Source organism: Phyllostomus discolor, chromosome 10 (genome assembly GCF_004126475.2).
Source record: "Phyllostomus discolor isolate MPI-MPIP mPhyDis1 chromosome 10, mPhyDis1.pri.v3, whole genome shotgun sequence".
Lineage (NCBI taxonomy): Eukaryota > Metazoa > Chordata > Mammalia > Chiroptera > Phyllostomidae > Phyllostomus > Phyllostomus discolor.
The window spans coordinates 48,725,911-48,739,044 of record NC_040912.2 but is presented as its reverse complement, the minus strand read 5'-3'; positions in this window follow the sequence as shown (position 1 = coordinate 48,739,044).

The window sequence follows — 13,134 nt, the reverse complement described above, 5'->3', positions numbered from 1 at the left end:
GATGAAGAGTCTCCTGATCTTACTCGCTAACGTCACAATGCACAGGTCTGGGAAATGTTTGTGCTCAGAAAAGGCCAAACTTTCACAATATTCCAACACTCAAGGGAACCTTCTAACACATTGGTAATGTTAACAATTCCAAAGCAATAAAGTGTTTGATCCTTGATGCTAACAGGAAGTAGTATTACTTTAACACTGGTTCTAACTTTGTTAGTTAATTGTCCTTATCTACTTGTTTTAGCTTTTCTTTAAGTTTTAAGTTTCTTAAGGACAAGCACCGTGTCTTGTACTTCATATCCTCTACCCACACATGTCTACCATTGTATTTTATGGGTACCTCATTACCAACTGCTACTGACTGGGTTGTTTCAGTAGGTGTCAGGCAGTTTTCATGGTGGCCAGGTACAGATGAAGCATAAAGACGAAAGCAAGGATTGAGCTTTTTCTACTATATAAACCACACTTTGCTCGACCTGAAATCCTGGGAACACAGGATGTCCTGCATGAATGACTGTGGATTTAGGATACTGTTATTCAACCCCTTCTTCCTAACAATTTACAATACCTTTACAGCAGTTTATCTTCTTTTCACATCCTAACTGCAAATAGCTTAGAACATTCCCTTTGGTCTACATGTTCATGTGAGATTTATGTTCACAAAAGAAGAAACTCTAGAAAACACATAACTGTTGTGTTGTGAGGTACAGCAAGGAGGCTGCCTCATATTCTGACTTTGTAGGCTGGGTTGGATTATGGTGTTATATTCCTGGAAGGATCTTCCAAGATGAGAATATATTTCTTGGGCAGAGTAGCATGGTATCCATTATCATCTAACAAGAAACTCAGCTTATTTCCAGTGGATCATATTAGTCACATTAAGGAATTAAAAGCAGGACAAATTAATTTTGATGAGAAAGGGCATCAGAACGTTCTGGGAACATGGAGTGATACCCACAGAAAGACAAAATAAGAGCACAAAACTGGGAACTAAATTAAGAGTCATCCCATAAAATAGAATCAAGATGCCAAACACAGAACAAAGGTAAAGACTGTCTTCTTATCTATAAAGATGAGAGAGTTTGTTCTAGTAAGGAAAAAACTGTTAGAATTAGGTAACATACTGGTCAGTATCCTACAGGCTCCTCACCACCAGCACCGGAATTATTTCAACCTTATGCGCAAATTCTTTTCATCCTCCCTTGAAATTTCTGCTTCCATCCTCTTCACTCCATCTATGCAATTCCTGAGCACCACCCATTTTTCACTGAGTTCTCTGGAACCCTATTTCTACTCTTCTCACCTTGCTTCTACTTCTATTATGGGCAATTTCAGAGTCTTGGTACAATTGTGCTGGGGAGGAAGAAATTTTCCTTTACCCTTCTAGGTTCTCCTGGCTGGTCTAAGAATTAAATGGACATATCACAGATTAACAGAAGAAAATCTGATTTAATTTCATACAAATGAGCATTTCACAAGAATATGGGTGGCCCAAGGACTAACTGGGCAGATGAGGCTTACATGCCATCTTTTGCTAAGGAGAAGGGGTAGTGGTTTAGGACTTTAAATGGGAGGCAATTCACATGGAGATGGCCATTCAGAGACAACCAGATACAGAGCAGACTCTGATCTCTAGGCCCTGCTGAGTCTCCCCCACTGCATCTAGCTCATATTCTTGGTAGATATCTCTGGTGATAGCTCTATTCTGGGAACAGACCCTTTAAGATTTTTTAGATAGTTAAGAGGAGGGTTAAAAGACCTTCCTGAGTCTTTGTCTCTTAAAAATAGTCAACCTGATACAGTCCTTATGCCAAAGAAATGCACTTTGAGGTAGCAGATTTTTGCTTCCCAACAGTAGCTTTAAAGTTCTCTAACTTTCTGAGTCTCAAACATCAACTGTAGGCCCTTTAGCAACTAACTCCCATGGCTGCACCCTAGACTCTGTCGTCACCCAGATATCCAAATGCAAAATCCCAAACTTACATCTTGATATCTCAAAAGAGCCTCCACTGATGAGGTGCCCCACTAACTTATTCCACCATGTCTTTTCTTCAACCTAAAGGTGACTTGTAGTTCCTTGCTCACTTTCATTTTTCTGTCTGTTATCCCTTGTGGCTCCATTCCCTCCCTAATCTGTTCTATACCCCACAGTGTGTCCCTTTGTCTCAGAACCTCTGTTCTCTTCTGAATTAGTCTTGCTGGACTTGAATCTTAGATTCATCCCACTATCAGTCCTCTTTTCTCTCACATTCAACTTACTAAACTGCTAGAGGGAACCACAGTCATTGTAGTCATTGGCATAACAATTTTGTGGGACAACAGTAAGAAGACCATGAGTAAGAAGATAGTTACTAAGAAGTGCTCCTGGTAGCTAACTGGACTCAATTAAAAAAAAAAATAGAGCCTAGTAGCCATTTCTACACAGTGGCCTCTCATGCAAACTACACTTCAGCGAGAAGCCTGCACTGAACTACCCACCTCTGCAATGAATGTGCCATCTGAGCCAGCCCTTCTAAAGGAGTTCCTGGAATCCTATTTCAACCCATGGGACTCAGGCTTTCCTCATCCAACCAGAGCTGTGCACCACCAACCAATCAGAGCAGCTTCATTCTAACTAATCAGGACAGTGCTTTTTGGACTAATCAAACTGCAAGGATTTGGAGTCCTGATTTGCATGAGGACAGGCCAGTCAGGGACCAGGGGCAGGAGCTTCTGTCTATACAAGCCAGCTCCCCTTTGGCTTAGGGAGTGCACTTTTCTTTTCCACCTAAGAATGAAGACTGTTTCCTTGGCTGAGCTCAAAAACTGAAGATGTCTTGCCAGAGCAGGGCTGTCTAGCCAGAGAAGGATCTGGCCCCAGGGCTACCTCATAGCTGAACTGTTTTCACAGCCATGCTGTATCACTACTGAGCTATTTTACACTGAATAGAGTTCTTCACCACACCCCAAATTAGGGATTCCTGTTGACATGGAATTGGTGCCAACAACCTTTGGTTGACACTTTACTGTTGCTAATGTCAGCTGGACTTTAGGACTCTCTGACAGTCTTAAATAGGTCTGGGTACCTCCCACTTCCATTTCCCACAGCATCTATTCCAAACCTCAATCATTCTCCCAGCCTATCCTTCTCACTTTTCTTCTGGAAAATAGCTCTTATTTCATGGACAGAATTTAGAATATAGACACCTTTGAACTCTCACCCAGCCCCATACAACCACAACCTTTATCACTTTCCAATATCTCCACCCCACTCTAAGAGATAGAAATGTTCCTTCTACTCATGACTTACTTATTCATTCAACAATTACTGAGAGCGTACTGCATCCTAATAAATACTGTGTTCTATGCTGAGGGTATTAGAGATGAAGAAGAATAGACCCTACCATAAGAAGCTTAAAATCATGTAAGATAAACAGACCTATAAATGAATTATAATTCAATGTGCATGATGCTATAATGATAGAAATATATGTAGAACATTATAACAGTGTGAAGGGGAAAAGCCACCTAACACAGCCTTCATGGAAAGGAGATGAAGTATCATGGGGGACTTTTTGAATGGACTGTTACTTGAATTAAGCCTTTAAGTGTGTGTACATATTAACTAGGCAAAGCTAGATTAGGAAGGAGACAGGAAGGTCAAACATTAGAGGACAGGAAAAGCAAGATTGAGTGTAGAAAGAAGGTCTAAGTAAACATATGCAATTGAATTACCCTTATTCTTGACTATGTCCTGGACCTCAATATGTGGCCATCACATAAATAACCTCAAAATCAACACATTTTCCCAAATTTTCTTCTCCTTGTTTATTCTTTACACTACTATATGACACCACTACTCATTGAGTCACCAGAAACTTAGGATATGTTGACTAGTTACAACTTATGTTGATTCTACAGCATCAACATTTCTTCTATGCCTCTCCCCTTTTCATCTTGGCTCAGCATTAGTGCAACAGTCTCATAATTGTCCTCACATCTGTATTGCCTCTAGAGAGATCTTTCTAACATGTACAAGTGATTACATCACTGCCTGGCCAAGCTGTGTCTCTCCCATACTTCCAGCATGATAGGAAAGGCCTTTCCCATACAACCCTAGCCACCATATCTACATCCTTATCAGTCACTGGCTATTCATCCATGCCCTAGACCCTAGCATGATCAAATATCAGCATTTTCTTTAATATGCACTATTTCATGCCTAATGTCTTCCACCTCCCTATTCCCACACAGATATGAGAGTATTTTGATGCAGTACTTTAATATGAACACATTTTAATGAAGTCTAAAATGACAATCAAACATTTAGCTGTTGGGGTCCACCCTGCCTGGTCTCAGGAATCTGTAACGCCCGTGGCTAAGGCTGAGTAAGAGACCTTCGAACCAGGAGCCACTAAGAAGACAAAACTTATTTCCCTGGCATGAATGCTGCCTGTTCTGTGCCAGCCCCCAATGCTTGATCAGTTAGCCAGTGACGGGGAAGATTTGCCAAGGGGGGAATCGCCTAAGACAGGCATGATGATGTGGAGGCCTCAGGGAAGGACTTGCGGGGCTGTGGAAATGAAAGGGTGATTGACATTGACCACTGTCCCCTCAGCTTTGTGAAAGCCTGAACCCTTGTTCTTAGTTTTGAGGAATCCAAGTCTCCCAGCTGCCTTTGTCTCCTCTGCCCAACTCAGGCCTGTGGAAATAACAGGAGCGGTGCAGTCCAGACCAGAGTCGGTGGACCCCCAGGGTAATCAGGCCTGGGACATAGAATATGCAAGATCCTGTGAGATCTGCTTGCTAGAGGATGCTCTTAAATTAGAATATGAAGGCACGGGCAGGAAATGAAACTAGCCTTTTAGATCCTGTAGTCTTTTTAAATGATAAAACCCCAAAATCTCAGCCCAGAATCCCAGTGGGAGTTCTGTCAGTCCCTTTGAAAACTACCTACTTGTTTTATCTTCCCTGCCAGACTGTAATCCACAAACTGTATCTGTATTCTTAATAAAATCCTGCTTGGGTGGGAAAATGGGGCACTCTCTATTAGAGAGAGTGGCCATTTCATCCCTATTTCCCCACAGGACTCGGTTGTCCATGTGTATGTTTTTCTCCTGTTTCGACAAGCATCTGCAGCAATGGGTACTGCTGGCCGGTACCCATCACATTTAGCTATTCTTTTTTTCTTTCCTACATAATGACTGTAATAGATACTCTTGGTCAATTTCTCCACCTTTCTGTTTTGATTCTCTCCAGGATGATAAAGACATAATGATCTTCAAGAGATTGACTCCCCATTTCATTTTTCCATCAATAGTCTTAAGTTACCTGAAGTATTCTGCTTCAAGTTACATTGCTTCTGTTGCTTTAAATGCCCTTCCTTCCCTTTCCCTTGTCTTTTTAGAACACTCTACTCTCCTTTTATTGCCACTACCCCTTCTCAAGACTCTTAGGGAGTCATTCCATTCACCTATCCTAGTCCCCAATTATAATCCTAGTCCCCAATTATAATCAGCTACCTCTCTCTCTCTCTCTGTGCCCTGACTCTAATTTTTATAGTCATTCTAGCAACAACTCTTACACTTTTGTGTCCCCTATGTAAGATTAATCTCTCTGAGAAATGGGCTTATTCATTTTCTTAATTTCTAGCACCTGCTTCAGTTTTGGGGCACAGCAGATGCTTAATAAATTGATGCTGAATCAATAAATGAAGAAAGGAATGGGATCCAAAGACAAAAACCTCACTAAGGATACTGGTGCATTTACATTCAACTCAGAGTAAAACCAGAGCTTTTGAATTTGACCAGAGGGTCCTTTCAGCCCATCCTAGGAGAATTCATCATATTCCAAGAGCTATAAGCTTAGAGAATAAGATCTTCTGTAGAAACCTGGAAGGTAATTTAATTTCTTGAGGCCAGACCTTAAAATGTTATTTGTAAGAACTATATGTGGGTAAGAAGATTATCATAGTAAAGCTATTTACTCTCAAGTGCTATGAGAGCAGTGACCACTTGGGGAGAGCCACAGTATGGACCACAATAGCCCAGGGGAATGAGGTGCTGACCTTTCTTAGATAGGAAAATCCTGAGTAGTCCTGTCTGGGGGGAGGGAGGGCAGGAAGTTGGAATCCAATTACAGCAATGGAACATCAAAAGAATGCTATTGTCCTGTTTATGTGATTGTCTATATTTATCCTGAGGAAAATAATATTTTTTCACTAACTAGTTTTTTTAAATGAAATCTATAAATGGAAAAATTCATATAATATAAAAGGGTATTCAATGAAAATAAATCTTCTTCCTACCCAAGGCCTCCATTATTCCTCCCCAAAAGTAACCACGATTATCAATTTCTGTTTTTCCCCCAAACCTCTCTCTCTCTCTCTCTCTATCTCTCTATATATGAAATATCACACATGCAAACTTATGTAAATCCAAATTTAAATACATATTTATATCTGTATTTTTTATAGTCAGTAGCATCCTATCATCAAGAGCTCTCCAGTTTAGCTTATAGAGATTTTAAAAAAAATGTATAATAATGCATAACATGTGATCTACCCTATTAAAAATTTAAGTGTATAGTACAGTGAGAAATTATTTTTTAAACTACTACATAATATTCCCACTTGGACTGCACTATGTATTTATTAGTCCCCTATTGATGAATATGTAATTTGTTTCTACTCTACTGCTATTTCAAGCAATGCTGCAATGAAAATTTTCACACATGTTTGCATCAGCCAGAGTCCAGCAGGAAGCAGATGGTACATCCAAAGCTTAAATGAAGATAGTTTAATGGAGGGACTATTGGCACAAGTGCTGGCTAGGTTAATGGACCTTATAGTAAATGGTTAAGTGCTCAGGAACACAAGCAAGAGTGAGAAGCCTTCACCTCCATATGCACAAGGAGACAAAGAAGGACACAGTGTTATTTAATACAAGCCAGTGAGTCCATTGCAGTGAGAGGGAGGCCACCCAACAGGAAATGTGGCTGTTGGTTGAGAAATACAGCCACTGTCAAAACTGAAGCCATCAACTGAATACAAGTGGAAGCCAGAGGACAAGGAAGTCCAGCCGAGGCAGTCCATGGAGGCCAGGTTCCAGGGTACAGGCAAACACAGTAGGGTCAAAATATATCTGGCAGCATAAATAGAGAATAACTAATATAATATGTTTTGGCACAAATGTGTCATTCATCCGTTGGAAAATTTCCTAGGACTGGAATTGTGGTATCGGTCAAAAGGAAAGAGCCCCCTCAACATTCTTTCCCTCATCTTCCATGCTTATTACCCTCGCTCAGCTGTGCCCATGGCTGCTCAGAATTAAGGCTACATTTCCCAGCCTCCCTTGCAGTCAAAGCAAAACAAGAATTGTCACGTGGCAGATTCTGAGAAACTTCTTTGAGAGATAGCTGATGCATGCCTTTTGTGTCTTATTTTTATTCTTTGTTGTAATTCACATGCTACCTTAGACCATGAGCTCTAGGGCCACACCCTTTGGTAAGTGGTGAGCTGGAAGAAACTAGGTTCCTAAGCACTTTATGGAATAGTGCTACCTTCGAAGAGAATTTCATTTACTTCGAGGAGAATTACACTTTTATCTTGTTTAAATCATAGTTATTTTCTTTTCCATCTGGTGTAGCCAAACCTACTCCTAACAAATAGATAACAAGTATAAACATTTTGAATTTTTATGGATATTGTCAAACTTGCTATTTTAAACTGAATTTTTCAGACAGAGTTTGAATCTAGCTACTGCACTGATAATACATGTGATCTTGAAGAAGTACCTTAATCTTTTTGTGACTCAGTTTTCTCATAAGAATAATAATAGAAACTACTTTGTTGTTACAAGGAATCGATGAACGAAAATATCTGAAACACAGAGCCCATCGCCTGCCTGTCCAACATAGGAAACACTCAAATGTAAACTATTACTGTTGTTATTATTATTATTATTACTATTATTGTGTTTAATTGTCCTCCAAAAATATGTATCAATTACTTTATTCAGTGTTAGAAAGTATCTCTTTCTATTTCCCTTATCAATGCTGTGCATTAGCAAGGGTTTTTGTCCAGTAGATAAATAGTGATGTTTCATTTTCATTTTAAATTTCTTTCTAAACTTATGAGGTTGTACTCTTTTTAATATTTTTTAACCACTTATATTTATATTCTGGTTAACTTCCTTTTTGTATTCTCTGTTTATCTATTGGGTTTTTGTTCTGTTTTATATTATATTGTGTTTTTTGAAATTACCTTTTGTCTGCTATAGTAGTGCAATTATTTCTCTATTTTTCACTTGTCTTTTGACTTTTTTCTATACAAAAATCTTAAATTTTAATCTAGGAAAAATGATCCTCCTTTTCCATCATAACATCTGAGGTTTATGTTTCCATGTTAGAAAAATCTTTCTCACTGTGGATTATAAAAATAATTTTCCCATGTTTTCTCCTAGGGCTTTACAGATTAATTCTTATCAAAAGTATTTTCTATACATAAAATTGAATTTTGGGTAGACAGTGAGGTAATAATTAAAGAAATTCTGCAGACAACTGGGATGAAGCATTTACAAAATGAGTCCTCTGACACCTAAGTCCACAGAAGTTGTAGTTTACTGTGATCCATGCAATACACTTTTTAAACAAACTATGCCAGGAGCTGTGGCATGCAGATGTTGGGTGAGCCTGCCTCCTCGGCTTCTCTTCTTCCTGTGAGAAACACATAGGTCGTTTACAATAGCATTTTGTATTTCCAGGGCAAGGCCCTGCCAGGTCCACCTTAATTACTTTACAAGGTTGCAAAGCTGCCTTTCACATATCATGTCACCTGTGTTTCACTTCCTGGTGGTGGGTACAGTTTCTTTCTCTGCTACCAGGGCCATCCTGCTACCTGTTCACTGGTTAGATAATAACGCCAAGACATTTTTATACATCTGCTAACAATGACCCACCTGTGAACATGTGCAATCAGATACCGTCTATGTTTCAAGGCCAAGGAATGATAGCCCAACAGGCTGGACCAGGACCTACCACTGATACTTTTCCATCTTTGTCTTTTTCCCAGGTGGTTTTCAGTTGTTATCATAAAGGCTGAGAACGCACGCTCTAGATTAAGACTATTTGAGTATGTACTTTCATTCTCCCACTTTTGAGCTATGGGTCAGAAGCCAAATTAGCGTCACCATTTCGTGCTTTCATGTCTCCTCTGTTATGGTGAGTATAAATAACATAGTGTGGTGATTAAATTAATACATATATGTAAAGTGCTTACAAAATTCTTGGCAACAAGTACACAGTAAATATTAAAAAGGCCTTTCCTGATCCAAAATATAAAAATAACTCCCCTGTTGCCCTCACTGGTGTGGCTCAGTGTATTGGGCATCATCCTGCAGAATGAAGGATCACCAGTTCCATTCTGGGCAGGGCACATGCCTGAGCTGTGGGCCAGGTCCCTGGTTGGGGGTGTTGAGAGGCAACCTATTCTCTTGTGCATCAATGTTTCTCTTCCTCTCTTTCCCTCTCTCAAAAAATAAATAAACAGCCCTGGCTGGCGTAGCTCAGTGGATTGAGCGCGGGCTGGGAACTAAAGTGTCCCAGGTTCGATTCCCAGCCAGGGTACATTCCTGGGTTGCAGGCCATAGCCCCCAGCAACCGCACATTGATGTTTCCCTCTCTCTCTCTCTCTCTCTCTCTCTCTCTCTCTCTTCCCCCCTCCCTTCCCTCCCTAAAAAATGGATGAATAAAATCTTTTAAAAAAATTTAAATAAATAAATAAATAAATAAACAAAATAAAATCTTTAAAAAAAACCCTTCCCTCTTTTCTTCTAGGACTTTACAAATTCATTATATAAAAAATGTATAATATTCATGACAAATGTTACAACATATAAAATGTATATAACATTGTAATAATAATTAAGACATTTATAAGAAAAAAGTATTATAACTTCATAAATAGTATCATTATTACTATTATTTGAACAATGCATTTGTTTGGAAATGTCAACTTTGTCATATACTAAATTTGCATATACATTTGAATCTAGCTCTGGATTTTCTATCATAATTTATTCACTTAGTTTAGCCACATTTGTTTTTTCATATAGTTGATTATTTGGTAGAACTTGCTTAATTCACATGCCTCCTTTTCAGAAATTTTTGTCTGGCTAAGTTTGAATTTTGGTATTTATACATAAATCTTAGAACCAGCTGCTCTGATTTTTAAAAATCAGTTGTTATTTTATAGGGGTTGCAACAAATTTGCATACTAATTTAGAGAGAATTGACATTCTTACAATATTGGCTTTCCCTATTCCAATATTAGAAATAGTTCTCCATTTCTATTTAAACTGTTTTTATTTATAAATGTCCCTCAGAAGAGTTTTAAAGTTCTCCATTTAGAGACTTGTGTGATGTAACATTTTATATATCCTACAGAATGTTCCATGTGAACTTAAAATGAATCTTTTTTTCCTCTCAGGTTTTGGAAGAAATGTTCAGCATATAGCTATTAAGTCTCTCATGTCTAAACTGTCAGGTAAGGCTACTATTTCTTTGTTGATTTTCTGTCTGGATGACCTATCCACTGATGGAAGTAGAGTGTTAAAGTCCTCTACCACTTATGTATTATTGTCAGTTTTGGCCTTGATGTCCATTAATATTTGCTTTATGTATTTAGGTGCTTTTATGTTGGATGCATGATTACTTACAAATGTAATATCCTCTTGTATCCCCTTTACCATTATGTAATGCTCTTTTTTGTCTTTTCTTACAGTCTTTGTTTTAAAGTCTATTTTGGTACAACATTCACAAATCAATATGTGTGATTACCACATAAAGAAAATGAAGGATGTAAACTACGTGATCATGTCAATGGATGCAGAGGGGGCATTTGATAAAATCCAGCACCTATTTGTGATGGAAACTCTTGGCAAAGTGGGATTAGAGGGAATGCATCTAAACATAGTGGAGACTGTATATGACAGGCCCACTGCTGGCGTCATACTCAACAGGCAAAATTACAAGCATTCCTCTTGGGACATGGAACAAGACAGGGATGTCTGCTTTCCCTTCTATTGTTCAGTATAATACTGAAAGTCCTAGTCACAGCAATCAGACAAGAGGAAGAAGTGAAAGGTATCCAAATTGGAAAGGAAGAAGTGAAATGGTCATTATTTGCAGGTGGCATGATATTGTATATAGAGAACCCCAAAGATTCCACCAAGAAACTACTAGAACTGATAAACAAATTCAGCAAAGTAGCAGGATACTAAATTAATATCTATAATCAGTTGCATGTTTATATGCCAATAGTGAACTAATGGAAAGGGAAATAAAGAAAACAATCCCAGCCCTGGCTGGTGTGGCTCAGTGGACTGAGTGCTGACCTGCTAACTAAAGAGTTGCCAGTTTGATTCCCAGTCAGGGCACATGCCTAGGTAGTGGGCCAGGTCTCCAGTAGGGGGCACACAAGAGGCAACCACACATTGATGTTTCTCTCCCTCTCTTTCCCCCTCCCTTCTCCTCTCTCTAAAAATAAATAAATAAAATATAAAAAAATAAGATAATAATCTCACTCACAATTGCTACAAAAACAATAAAATACCTAGGAATAAACATAACCAAGAATGTAAAATACCTGTACTTAGAAAATTATAAGACACTGAAGAAAGAAATAGAAGATACAAATAAATGGAAGCACACACTGTGTTCATGGATGGGAAGAATTAACATCATTAAAAAGTCCATACTGCCCAAAGCAAATCTATAGAGTCAACACAATCCCCATCAAGATTCCAATGATTTATTTCACAAAACTAGAACATATATTTCAAAATTTTTTATGGAACTACAAAAGGCCCCACATAGCAGCAGTGATCCTGAGAAAAAATAACAAAGTTGGAAGAATAACCCTACCTGATATCAAACTACATTATAAGGCCATAGTAATAAAAACAGCCTGGTACTGACATAAAAACAGACACATAGATCAATGGAACAGAACAGAGAGCCTGGAAATAAACCCACATCTTTATAGTCAATTAATATTTGACAGAGGAAGCAAGCACATACAATGGGTTAAAGATAGTTTATTCAATATATGGTGTTGGGAAAATTGGACAGATAAATGCAGAAAAGTGAAACTAGGCCACCCTCTTACACCACACACAAGAATAAATTCGAAAGGGATCAAAGACTTAAATGTTAGACCCACAGCCATAAAAACCCTAGAATAAAACATAGGCAGCAAAATCTCAGACATTGCTTGTAGAAATTTTTTATTGGATATATCTTCCCCAGGCAGGTGAAACAAAAGAAACAGTAAACAAATGGGACTATAGCAAACTAAAAAGTTTTTGTACAGCAAAAGAAATTGTCAACAAAATAAAAAGACAACCCATAGAATGGGAAAACAAATTCACCTATATATCTGATAAGGGGTTAATATCCAAAATTTATAAAGAACTTGCAAAGCTTAACACCACAAAAACCAACAATCTCATGGGCAAGGGACCTGAATAGACACTTCTCTAAAGAGGATATACAGATGGTCAATAGACATATGAAAAAATGCTCAATATCATGAATCATCAGAGAAATGCAAATTATAAACATAATGAGATATCATCTGACACCTGGAAGAATGGCTAATAACAATAAATCAACAAACAGTAAGTGCTGGTTAAGATGTGGAGAAAGTGGAGTCTTTTTGAACTATTGTGGGAATACAGATTGGTGCAGGCACCATGGAAAGCAGTATGGAGATACCTCAAAAATTAAAAATGCATCTGCCTTTGACCCAGCAATTCCACTTCTGGGAATATATCTGAAGGAACCCAAAACACTAATTTGAAAGAATATAAGCACCCTAGTTCATTGCAGCAGTATTTATAATCGCCAAGATATGAAGCAGCCCAAATGTCCATCAGTGGATGAGTGGATAAAACAACTAAAGGGCATTTACACAATAAGATACTACTTGGCCATAAAAAAGAAGAAAATTTTACTCTTTGTAATAATATGGATGGACCTGGAGAACATTATGCTAAGTAAAATAAGCCAGTCAAGAGAAAGACAAATACCATATGATTTCACTCATATGTGGAATCTAATGAACAAACTGAATCAAGCAAAATGGGGACAGACTCATAG